This window comes from Rhipicephalus microplus, chromosome X (assembly GCF_043290135.1).
Source record: "Rhipicephalus microplus isolate Deutch F79 chromosome X, USDA_Rmic, whole genome shotgun sequence".
NCBI lineage: Eukaryota > Metazoa > Arthropoda > Arachnida > Ixodida > Ixodidae > Rhipicephalus > Rhipicephalus microplus.
Window position 1 is genome coordinate 106609449 of NC_134710.1, and position 13800 is coordinate 106623248.

Below are 13800 nucleotides of genomic sequence, written 5' to 3' on the forward strand. Positions count from 1 at the left end.
TAATGGATATATCTTAATTGCCGTGGCCCATAGTCAAACTTTGGAATTAAAAAGCCTTTTGTGATGCAACGATGCAATTTTGATATTGCTGACATGAATGTATGTCATTTCTCAGCAAGGATTATATTCACAAACAAAGCACTATAGTTATCTCAAACTATGAACAAACAAGATTAATAATTTATTTTCTGTAAACTAGCAGACTTCGTAAACTTTGTGGTAACAGCTGCTCAATCAGTCACGAATAACACATTTTGATAAATAATGTATACTAGCTAGAATTCAAAAAAACTGTTCTGTCATTTTTTACTACAATTACTTTCAGACTTCCAGGGAGTAAAAGTGATGCTAACTTTGCATCATATGTCACAGTGTTGCTCGGTTACTAATTTCATCAGAATTGAGCCATTGCACTTCTCCACATTCTGCTTTCAAGATGAAAAAGAAAGCTTGACTGCAGTAGTAATGTTTCACACTGTAAACCATTTGTGAGAAGGTTGGTTTGGTGCTTGCATCAGAATTCGTTTGTAACATGCAGTGGAACGACTGCTTCGAATCTATTCTGTTGGTATAGCCATAAAACCTGACTGCACGACTGACATTGCTGGGCTGACAACACTCATGTGGGATTTGTTAAAAAAGCTGTCTTAAACGTATGATGTAGTCACTGGTACTGTTTCTTGACATCTAGAAGTTTTATCGTTGCATAATTCCGCAACAGTACTCTCCTTGCTTTTTACTCCCGATATTGCATTCTAAGAAATCGACAGTCTCTGCCATCTTGAATATAAGGTACCAAAAAATCCGCGTATTTAGAAAAGCTATAAGTTGCATTTCATCCTTTTTATCTACTTTTAAGACTCTCTCCTTATAGTTATAGCACATACTGTGAGAAGAAATAGAGGATTTGCATTTCTGCTACACAACTACTATAATTATCATCTATCTCGCGTACTTTCCTTGAGTTATCACTGCAGTTCCAACACTTTCTGGTAACAAACAGTGGCATGCCACCAGCATGACATAGCATTCTTAATAGAAAAGTGGTGCAAGCCAGGTTTTCAAGAAAGTAAATGCGAGCAAGCCAGTTGCGTAGCGTGTGACCGAAATAGTCCCCAAATACTGTGTATTTAAGAGCGGAGCTCATTAAACTTTTTATTGCGCTGGGTAGTGCAAATAAAAACTATCATCGTCGTAAATTAACACTCTCTCTCTCTTCATTCTCTTCTTCCTCTCGGTTCTCTTTTTTAGCTCCTGCTTTGCTCACGAAACACATTCCAATTTCTTTGGCATGGGGCAGAATAACTCTGATGGGTCAAAGAACATGTACAGAGAAAGGAAAAGAAACGAACAGATAGATAAAAAGAGAAACCCTTGGTGAAAAAAAAAATTCTTGGCGAGACGAGATGTGAACCCGTGAATCCACTTTCCGAAGATGAGTGTCCTGACAACTCAGCTACCCAGGCAGGCTAGCAGAGCAGAGCATATTTTTTTTTTATTGCAAGGTTGTGGGAAAGGGAAGGAAGAGGTAAAGGAGGAGAAGAGAGAGTAAAACACAACATGGAAAGAAAGAGAGGGAGAGGAAGCAAGAGAGAAAAAGAGAGAATAAAAGAAGGACACCATAGGAAGAAAGAAAGAAAGAAAGAATAGAAACAGACATAAAAAAAACTAACAGAGAGGAAGATATAAAGACAGAGAGAAAGAAGCAGAAGAAAGTGAAAGATAGAAAGAATAAGAAAGACAAAGAAATATGTAGAGAGAGAAAAAAGTTGTAATAAACAGAGATAAAAAATACATAAAATAGAAAGATGAGACAAAAAGGGAGAAACAGAGAAGAAATTAAACAGAAAAAAAAAAGCAGAGAAGGCTGCCCAGCTCCGTGCTTCCTTCAGGCTTGGCACTCTTAGTGTGAAACTCTTAATTTTTTTCTTGAAGTCTAAGTTTCCATTCTTCCAAAAGTAGTGAAGGCAACTGAAGAAGTTGCTAGAGGCAAGCACAAGGGCACCTCAATGCCAGAATGATAAGCAGTACATGGGGAGCTGATTGTAGAGCATGAGAAGGGAAAATTAAGGTCTAGGAACTGCCGATGCTTTAGTCTTTTTGCATGATAAAACGGAGAAGTCTGTAGTGTGTGAGAACTATAAGAACTACATGTACCCCTGTATTTGCAAATTGCAAGAACTCTTTTTAGTGTTTGGCAAGCTTTTGCAGCTAATTATTGCTGGCTATTAACACCACAGAGCACCAGATTATAAAGTGCACATTGTAACTGCACACTGTTTTTACTTGTACCCACACTAAAGAAACAGTGCCTTTTCAGAATGCAGAGTAGGCTAGAAAATACCAATTCTGCAAAGTTTTCAAGGAGAGTAATGACTACAGAAAACCTTTCACTATGCAGACGTCACGATTGCAAATATTGCGAGACAGGGTCGCGTGCCTTGGCTAAATAAGCTATTATACCTATCCTCATTGAGTGGAAATTACAATTGTCATACCTCTTCCTTCTTTTATTTCGTTTTTTTATATTCTATAGAAATCACCTAGTGTGCATAGCTTTGCAAACCAATTTCCAAAGATTACTTTCTTAGCCATTTTTAGTGGCATTGTTTAATTGCTTTTCTGTAGTGTAATTGCACTGCTGCAGCTGCACCATTTATTCATTTTTTCCCTAAGCTTGAAAGCTGGAAATATAATTTAACATACAATGTTTTCATTGCCTTTTTTTCACTGCAGTGGTTGCAAGCCACCCAAGCTTTTTTGCCTTGCATTCATTTGCATAAATCACTTATGCGAACTTTTTACACTGTGATGGGTTATGAAAAGATGTGTCATTCATAAAGTGTGCAACTTATACACTTGCAAATATTGTGGCCTAATCTGTCTTCATGGGGATAGAAACAAGCCATTTTCTTTTTCACTGCAGTTCATTTTAATGAAATAGATCTATATCTATGCTGTCCTGCATTCTTGTTCATGTTCTTAAAAGAATGCATTACATTCCTAGAAAAAATTATTTTTCCACTTAACATGGTAACACGAAGATTTTGAAACCGTTGTTTTTTAAACATATATATCGATGTTTGGAAAGGATTAGCATTACATATTGGGTTTATTATACTAAAAAATTGTTGGAAGACTATGGGTGTTGGGCAGTTGGTGATTAATTATTGGGATGAAAGCAGATTGGGGTATTTTTTATATCAATAATGTAACTTTTTTTCTGTTAAAGGGGCCCTGCACCACTTTTTCAGCATGGTAAAAAAGTGCTGCCGATCGGTAGCTGAGGCTTCAGAAAACACATGAACCAAACATTATAGCTCAGCCTGTGTACTGAATATTTACAATTTATTGTCAAAGTCAGTTTGAAATCATTCCATCTTCTTTCTACATATGATGCCATACATCCACATTCATGCTCTTTGTCTGATTTGAGCATCATGGGCTGCATAGTTATTGTGGTCGCCACAAAGGCCACCATGTGCCCGCGCATGTGCTGGTGTTCACATTGAAAGTGAGCTGTGCATTGGATGGAGAAAAATGGAAAGTTGTACTATGTCACGACATGCAGATGGTGTAATTTTTTTTTCCCTGTGACACCCTCCTCGCTTATCCTCCAGTATACTTGTCGGTTTGAAAGAACAGACAAAGCAATTACATCATCATCATCATCATCATCATCATCATCAGCCTGACTACGTCCACTGCAGGACAAAGGCCTCTTCCATGTTCCGCCAGTTAACCCGGTCCTGTGCTTGCTGCTGCCAATTTATACCCGCAAACTTCTTAATCTCATCTGCCCACCTAATCTTCTGTCTCCCCCTAACTCACTTCCCTTCTCTGGGAATCCAGTCAGTTACCCTTAATGACCAGCGGTTATCCTGTCTGCGCGCTACATGCCCTGCCCATGTCCATTTCTTCTTCTTGATTTCAGCTATGATATCCTCAACCCCCGTTTGTTCCCTAATCCACTCTGCTCTCTTCTTGTCTCTTAAGGTTACACCTACCATTTTTCTTTCCATTGCTCGCTGCGTCGTCCTCAATTTAAGCTGAACCCTCTTTGTAAGTCTCCAGGTTTCTGCTCCGTAGCTAAGTACCGGCAAGATACAGCTGTTATATACCTTCCTCTTGAGGGATAGTGGCAATCTACCTGTCATAATTTGAGAGTGCTTGCCGAATGTGCTCCACCCCATTCTTATTCTTCTAGTTACTTCAATCTCGTGGTTCGGCTCTGCGGTTATTACCTGCCCTAAGTAGACATAGTCTTTCACAACTTCAAGTGCACTATTACCTATCTCGAAGCGCTGTTCCTTGCCGAGGTTGTTGTACATTACTTTCGTTTTCTGCAGATTAATTTTAAGACCCACCTTTCTGCTCTCCTTGTCTAACTCCGTAATCATGAGTTGCAATTCGTCCCCTGAGTTACTCAGCAATGCAATGTCATCGGCGAAGCGCAGGTTACTAAGGTATTCTCCATTGACTCTTATCCCTAACTGTTCCCATTCTAGGTTTCTGAAAACCTCCTGTAAGCACGCAGTAAATAGCCTTGGGGAAATTGTGTCCCCCTGCCTTACACCCTTCTTGATTGGTATTCTGTTGCTTTCTTTATGAAGCACTATAATAGCAGTTGATCCCCTGCAGATTTCTTCCAGGATGTTTATATATACTTTATCTACGCCCTGATTCCGCAGTGTCTGCATGACTGCTGATATTTCTACTGAATCAAACGCCTTCTCGTAATCTATGAAGGCTATGTATAGTGGTTGGTTATATTCTGAGCATTTCTCTATTACCTGATTGATAGTATGAATGTGGTCAATTGTTGAGTAGCCTGTTCGAAATCCTGCTTGTTCCTTTGGTTGATTGAATTCTAATGTTTTCTTTACTCTGTTAGCAATTACCTTTGTAAATAGCTTGTATACTACAGAGAGCAAGCTGATCGGCCTGTAATTCTTCAAGTCCTTGTCATCTCCTTTCTTATGTATTAAGATGATGTTAGCGTTCTTCCAAGACTCTGGTACTCTTCCCGTTAGGAGACACCTCGTAAACAGGGTGGCTAGTTTTTCTAACACAATCTGTCCTCCATCTTTCAGCAGATCTGATATTACCTGATCCTCACCAGCAGCTTTGCCTCTTTGCATGCTCTCCAAAGCTTTTCTGACTTCTTCTATCATTACTGGTGGGGTGTAATCTGGGTTACTGCTAGTTCTTATAGTATTAAGGTCGTGGTTGTCTCGGCTACTGTACAGATCTCTGTAAAACTCCTCCGCTATTTTAACTATCCTATCCATATTGGTAGTTATTTTGCCGTCTTTGTCCCTTAGTGCATACATCCAATTTTTGCCTATCCCAAGTTTCCTCTTCAATGCTTTGACACTTCCTCCGTTTTTCAGAGCGTGTTCAATTCTCTCCATGTTATACCTTCTTACATCGCATACCTTACGTCTATTAATCAACTTCGAAAGCTCTGCCAGTTCTATTTTGTCTGTTGTACTTGACACTTTCATGATTTGACGCTTCTTAATTAGGTTCTTCGTTTCCTGGGAAAGCTTGCCAGTGTCCTGTCTTACTACCCTGCCTCCAACTTCTACTGCACACTCCGTAATGATACTCGTCAGATTATCATTCATTGTATCTACGCTAAGGTTGGTTTCCTCACTAAGAGCCGAGTACCTGTTCTGCGGCGACACTCTGAATTCCTGTACTTTCCCTTTCAGTGCTAGCTGATTGATTGGCTTCTTGCGTATCAGTTTCTGTCGTTCCTTCTTCAAGTCTAGGCTAATTCGAGACCATACCATTCTATGGTCACTGCATCGTACCTTGCCAATCACTTCCACATCCTGCACGATTCCAGGGTGTGCACTCATTATAAAGTCTATTTCGTTCTTATTTTCGCCATTAGGGCTCCTCCATGTCCACTTGCGGTTTTCTCGTTTTCGGTAGAAGGTATTCAAAATCCGTAAATTATTGCGTTCTGCGAATTCTACTAGTAGCTCTCCTCTGGCGTTTCTAGTACCAATGCCGTAATCTCCTACTGCCTGGTCTCCAGCCTGCTTCTTCCCTACCTTTGCATTAAAGTCGCCCATCACTATAGTATACTGTGTTTTTACCTTACTCATTGCCGATTCCACGTCTTCATAGGAGCTTTCAACTGAAGCGTCATCATGGCTGGATGTAGGCGCGTAAGCCTGTACTACCTTCATCTTGTATCTTTTATTCAGTTTAATTACGATACCTACCACCCTTTCATTTACAAGTAATTACAGCATGCGACAAACCTCTAATTATGCTCATACTTGACGAATTCTAAAAACGTTTTGCGTTGGTCAATTTGTGAGGCTATAAACTTCTTTGGTGAAGCCATTCCATGGTTACTTGGAAAAGTTTTGCAGTGCCCCTTCAAGGAAAAAAATATGTACTGAAAAAAAAGCAGAGCTGAATAATAGAGGCTTTATTCATAGGGATTGGAATTTTCAACATTTACTTATAACTATTACAAAGGGTCTACAAAAAATATTTTTATAAATGTTGTTTGCAGACTAGAAGGTGCCAAATTAGCAATTTACCATAACTCACCAAACCAGTCTGGACGTCAAAAGCCATGTTTAAAAAAAAAAACAAAAAACAGGTGCTGTTTTATTGGCTGTAATAGCAGTCTTCAGGTGAGTTTAATACCTTTGTAGAATAGAGATGAGATTTCTCTATGCATGGTAGCATCAACAATCCATTAGAAAAAAAATTGTTATGAACTACACGTTTGTGATTTCTTCAGTGATGCACTACTATTGCAGCATGTCCATGGGCCTAAAATAAAGTAAATATGATGCACTACGTTGCTCTGACTTCTGGCTGTGTCGTGTAGCATGTGATGCGGGGGCACTAAATAATCTTCGTCTTTTCCTTGGCTTATTTAGATGATGTTGTGCTATGGTTCTTTGTTGCTACGAAACTCAGCTGGATACTAGATTGGTTGTGTTGAATTCCTGGCAAAACATTTTGGCTTTGGCCATTTGAAAACTGTTTTAAGTAACAGAAACTTTGCGCTGAATGGTATTATTAAATGTCAGCTTGACCTGGCCAGTATTGCTCGATGGTGCTAAGCTTGATTTTGTGCTTGTTTCATCGTCACCGCTCGCATCCAGCTGATTCTGTTGATAATATGGTAGGCCATCACTTTGACCATTGTTGAAGCATAAAAGGATGATAAAGCATTTGCATCAGGAAAAGCGGTTTTCAGCTGCATTTTCTGCTGCTGGTTTTGTGCTGCATTTATGGTCTTAAAAAATTCATTCTATGCATTTGACCTCAGCCTCCTAGGTTTTCCTTGCCTGCCAGATTATCGGCAAATATATGGGAACCGGCTGTCGGCGGAACTATAGCAATGGCGCCACTCACGTTGGGTTGTCCTAAAAAAAAAAAAAAAGCTTCCATGTTTTTGTGCTCCTGTGCAACAAAAAACAACCTAAAAAGTATTAAGAGAGCTTAAATGCATTTATACATTACTGTATTATTATTTTAGCAGTTTAAAGTGGTGGTTGGGGATTTTTTAATGGGGGCGCCACCTATATATAGGTGTATGGTGCACTTTTTGAAAGTTCGTGACTATGTGCACTTGTATGAGTGACTCAGTGATGATCCCAGAATCATGCGTAAGTAATTGTGAAACAAAGTGGGAATGATTGTGATGTTTCGCATCAGAAAGAATTATTTATTAATTTTTGCAGAGTTGTAATGTGATCAGAAAAAAAATGGGTATTCAGTTCTAAGGCACAGTGGGAGAAATTAAGAAAAAGAAAAGAAGAGAAATGTGAATTTGTTTCAGCTGTATTATGAAGGGCACTATGTGTGAAAATATTTTGCAGTTGCCCACTGCGGCAACTCTTACAATCGTGCCATAGATTTTGCACATAAAACGTTCCCCACAATGCTATGACCCTCAAGTCAGGTGTACCAGATAGACGACTTTTTTGGAGCATTGAAAGGCATATTTTTAGTACTATAAAAAGTTAAATAACCATTGCTCGTCATAGTAATCAAGAAATAAATTGCAAAACAATCACTTGTATAAATAACCCTTTATTACAATAACATCAGTAGTTCAAGTTTCTCCGTTCAAATCATGACTGTGTGTTTAGACGAACTCACAGACTTATCGAACATGTTTAACTTTTCTAACTGAAAGCACGACAAATACATTACACATACACCCGGCACTTCTTTTATTCTTCCCAGCCGACTTTCAGTTGGGCCCACCACAGTATGTCTTCTTGTTTTGAAAACTATAAAAACAATATTCTTTTTTTTCTTTCTCATTTCTTAGAATCAATTACAAAAACATTTTTTACAGTAACTGTAAACGGATTGCTAACTGATGCATTTCACACCCTACTACGCTTTTCGAAACATAATTTCGTCGATGCACGATATGAATGCTTTAACATGCCTATATGCAATCGTAAACTTTGATTGCATGCTAATTAAATGCAATGTATGCAAAAAGTATGATTTCAGCACACACATTCAACATCGAGCTATATAAAAGAATAAGTGTAACGGCGACACAGTTGTAGCGAACCTCACTGTACTATTCAATCCTAATCAATCTGCTCCATTGGCGAATACTTACATTATTTCAGTGCACCAGTGTGAAATTTTGCCTTCTGGAACATAAAAATTGCATTTTCAGCAATGCAGCGGTGATGAGAAACTCAGAGAAAGCAGTGAAACAGACACAACAATGTTCTAAACGCTACTACTTCCAAAAAAAAAGTGGTCTGCCACTGACCCCAACTGCCGCTCCAAACCATTATATCATGAGAGTGCGGACAACTTCGGTCGTCCTCTGCTGCTGTGGAAACTCTACAGCTACAGTGTACTAGAAGGAAAAGTGTGCCATGCGGCGCCAGAAAGAGGGTCCCTCTAGCTACGACCTCTCCGCGCGCGACTAGAGGGCGCTGCTAGCTGAAGGAGCCCTATGTTCGCTGCTGTGATGGCTCTGTGAGTGGGCTGTGTGGCCGATTTGTGCATTGTTTCGAGTTGTTGTCGTGGCTTTTTATGCGATAATTCCACCCGATGGTGAAATTCAGCCCTTCCGCGTAGGCACTAGCTGTTCTCTCGCTATAACGAGCGTACACAAAAACACCCGACTACGATTCGGTGAGGTCGTTTTTAGCAGCCGAAGTTGTCTCTTTTTGAAGTTACTAAACTTTATATAGTAGTGATGTACTTTCAAATAGTATAGGAGGGTTGCACGTGACGTCATTCACTTGAGGCGCTAGCGGCGTTTGCCTCTACCGCCATGTCAGTGGTCTGGGCGCGCCCTTTTTGAAGCAGCGAGCGGCAGTGAGAGGTTGTGTGCGTGCCGCTACGTACTGTACCAATGTGGCGAAATGCGACTGAGTGCCTACGCGCGTGACTTCCGAGGTCGGGCGAAACTTCGCTACGAACATAAAGTTCACTTTTTCGGCGGATATCAACCCGTTCGACTTCAGCAGCGATGAAGCTGTGCGTGATGTGAAGAGTTATTCCCGTATCGAGCTCACGGACATTAAAGACCACCTCGTTGGCGGCACAAGCTTCGCAACAAGGGACACGTTTAAAGCCTACAAATCGATGGACGCCCACAACTATGTGACTTGCAGATGGGTCCAACAGCACCGAGTTCGAGACCTCGAAGACGGCCGCCGAGTCGTCGTCGGAAACGTGACTGGTTCCGCTTGCTCAGTGCTCGGACGAATAATTTTTGTCACCGCAGTGGTGTCGCTTCACGAATTCTTTGCGTGGAAGGGCTTCACCATTAGCAAGAGAATGTGAGGTGATACAGTTGGCACAGTTCGTTCGTGGTTGAGCCCAAGCCGCTTGCTATCAAAAATGATCTTTGCTGCAGGGTCCAAGGATGCGCGTTGGGCAGTTGCACACCTAGAGATCACATACAGTCTCGACTGTAACTGATCGACGTTAATGTGATATCACCGTTTATGTACTTAGCTGACCATTCTCTTAAACAGTCAGCGACGCAGTGCGCTCTTGTCAAAGCATGGGTAAACGAGAACAGATGGCGGCATGCCCACACTGTGTCGCTGACTGCTTACTAACACACCAAAATCAGCAACACGCCGCACCTACCTGGATGATGCCGCTGATAAGCAGTGATCGCGGACGTAGTGCGCGCGCTCGTCTCCTGCTGCGTAAACAACCTCTGTGATGTTGCATAGGTTCTGAACAGTTATCGGAAATGAAATGTTCAACGCACACACGGTGTAGTGTGTGGCTGAGCCATCCAAACCTTTGCGATTGGTTCACAATCACTTTAGGTATAGGAAAAAAGCCATCAGATGCATTCTCATTACCAGGCTTCTTACTCGAGTGGTTGTAGCAACCAAATATGGCACAGTCTACCATTATGACCACAGGAATCTCGAACGGTGGTACGGTAGTGGTTAGAAGAGGAGAATGGCACCTAATTTCTGTAGCCCGGTTGGGAGCACGGCGCAGTGCCTCGGAATCTCGCACGGACGCCTGTGAGTGTACATTCTGCGACTACTTGCCGGCGGCGGCCAGGAGAGAGACCACAAAGATGGGTACGCTGCCTCTTCTACGCTGGCGCCATCTCGTGGGCCACGCTCCTGTGCAACCCTCCTATTGGGTAAATTTCAACGTATGAACTTAAACAGCATAAGTATCTGTTTTTTGCATAAAAGTGTCTGTGTTCGGTTTTGTGAAATTTATATCTTTTATATTGCTTCGCATACGAAACAGTCGGGAAGCATCAATCGAAGGCCTCTAATTTTTTCAGCTACTGCTTCTTCAGATAACTGCTCATATTTTGCTTTCATTCGGCTTATGCTAATTTTTGCGCTCCTAAGCTTGGCTTTCGTTCTCCAAAGGTTATGTCGTATATTGCAAGGACTTTGTTTCGTAAACATCTTCTGACATCGTCTTCTGGAAAGCTGGTTGAGTATCAGCTTTCTCTGATATTTGCAGTGAACACAAGCACCGAGGTCGTTTACTACAAGCGTGCAGTGCTTTGAAGAGAACGCCCCATTAAAGGATGGGCATTTACTAGCTGAAGGCTTCATTCCCACGCCGGGACACAAAGTCAATTTGCTCACATTTTTTATCAGCAACTCTGCCTTTTCTCATGCTACAAGTTCCTCTTGGCACCACTTCTTTCCTCTTATGAGAACTTCGGCGGTTGCAGCACTTTCGGCAGCTTGCTTCTTAATCTGAATAAGTTTTTTCAATGCTACCTTGCTATGTTCAACAGCGTCGGCTTCCAACTTAGCATAAAAAAATCAGTCCCCAACACTTGGCAGGAAAATTTCCGACCACTCATTTGGAATGGTGAGCTTTGAAAAGAACTGCCCTTGAAATTCTTGCTCACGAGCTTTATCAGCGGCACCGTCTCGGTCAACATTATTCGACATTCTTTGGCATTTCTGTTCAGGAACATCATCGACTGAACTGCCTTGATCAACGTCGTTCGACTGAACTTCTGACGACGTGTTGCTCTCACGTTTTCACTTAAGTTTGGGGAGAATCTGATCGTTAAGCTTGCGATCCTTTCATTTTTTTGGCAGTGATCTTGAAAGATACTTGGAAGCATCAGATAAAATTGTAGGAATGGCAGCTTTTTGATAATAATGGTAAGTCTCTGGGGATCTCAATAACTTTAGCGTCGATAGTCGTCTTGAAAGTTCGCTGTATGAACCTTGCTTCGAAGTGTCGCTCACAAACAGCGCTGCTCTTGTTGAGGACACGATCACCTCTCTTGATCTCCCACGACCATTTTTCCCGGTGGTCAGCTTTAACGGCATCTAAAATAAGGCACTTTTTTACACGAGCGGTAGCTGCTGTTACAATTTGGCACAAAGCAAAAGCCGTCTCGCTTGTCCCGCCGTCTTCCATTCCTTTTTTCTCATTCCAGTAGACAAGCGCAAACACCACCGTAATTTCTTCACTCACGTACAGCACAATCTAGTGAGGAGCAGAGTTATTCAATGCGAGAATACCGGCGACGAGGAACTGGTCACGGGTTAATAGCCAAATGGACAGTGCAACATGTGTTGCCACACGCACTCCTCTGGCTCGCAGCGTCCCCTAGTGCCCCCAGGCTGTACTCAACCTGCTTCATCGCTGCGGGGGCCCCCTTGCCTCCATTGAAACGTGCCGCGCACGGCACACTTCCCCTTCTAGTAGACTGTACTACAGCTGCTTGCTATGACATGGTTGCCAACTGCCTCAGGGCAGTTGTTGTTTCCCTTCATTGTAGTGACTCTCCCTACGTAAGTGGTAGTAAATAAGCAAGATGATTTGCATTTATTTTTTAGCATTTAGGCTGACATTTACTGAAATGATTATTGTGGTACCGTTATATACTGCTTGAGGCAAAGGTACAAAATAGTGTTCACTTAGGTACACATAACCAGGGGTGGATCCAGCGACATATTTTAGGGGGGGGCGGTCGCTTGAAGTAACACCAGAGGAAGGGGGCGGAATCCTAACTTTTTTTCGTTTTATTACCATAAAAACCTCTTCAAAACCTAAATTTTGTTAATGTGTGCTCGTAGTGATCATTCATTTGTTCTGATTGGTGATAAAAAGTCAACAACAAGCACTGAAGAGAGGGGGGGTGCAGACACTGGCTTTGTGGGGGGTGTGATTGCTCCTACCGCCCCCCTCTGGATCCGCCACTGCACATAACTGATGTTTATGTGCAAGGTATGGTGCTGAAGCACATGCTTTTGCTTTATTTACAAGTTGCTAATTCAGGTTGATTACCTGCCGATCAGATTAAATTTACTACATCAGTTTTCATTTTGTGATGACCATAACACAATGGAATGTTCAAGCACAAAGCAAAATAAAATCGTTGCCAGTGAGAGCAGTTGATGAACATGCTGTTATGTTACAGTTTTAAACATAATATTAAAGTGGCCCTGCAGCACTTTTCGAGCATGGTCAGAAAATGCTGCCGATCGGTAGTTGAGGACCCCGAGAACAAAAAAGCCAAATGTTATAGCGGCACATGCGACCTGCAGTTTACTATAATTCTCAAAGTCAGCTTAAAATTGATTTTTCTTCTCTCGACAAATGATGCTACAAGATACAAAATAACTTGTCACAGCCATTGTATCGGCCGTTGGGGGACTTGAGCATGGCGTGCTCGGAGCCACCCCTGAAGGCCGCGACTTTTCCACGCGGGCGTGCGCGATTGCACTCAAAAGCCACGTGCTAGAAGAAAAAAAAGAGAGAGAAAGTGCTCGAGGTCACGAGGCACACGTGACGTATTTTTTTTCCCCGTGCCATTCTTTATGCTTAGCTTCCAGGGCTTTCATCAGGACGAGAGAAGAGAGAATGCAATCGCAGCTTGTGACTAATCTTTGTAACATCGCTCGTACAGGACTGGTTCTAAAAATTTTTACGGCAGTGCATTCGTGAAGCGATAAGCTGCTTTAGTGAGTCTATTAGATTGCTACTTGAAAAAGTGTTCCAGAGCCCCTTTAATGAGAACTAACTGACAGTGGTGCCAAGAAAAGTGTGTATGAGGATCACTAATTGTAATGTAAATGTGGTAAAAAGAAAAGTGGACGAAATGATAACTTGCCGCTGGCAGGCACATAACCCATGACTTTACAATGATTGCTGGTGCTTTAATAACTGAGCTACAGTAGTTGTCATCTCTTATCCATTTTATGGGGTATGTATGTGCATTTAAACCTGGTAGTCAGTGCCGCGGGTGGCCATGACGGCGAGTGTGGAGCTCTCTTTTCCTGCCTGTAGGCACCACATATCATGTGA

The 13800-nt window shown here is 41.8% G+C and overlaps 1 protein-coding gene across 2 annotated transcripts in view; it reads left to right on the forward strand.

The window, feature by feature from the left end:
* The window catches only part of LOC119176272 (palmitoyltransferase ZDHHC11), a 73963-nt gene that overhangs the window by 51065 nt on the left and 9098 nt on the right, over window positions 1-13800 (forward strand). The window lies entirely within an intron of this gene.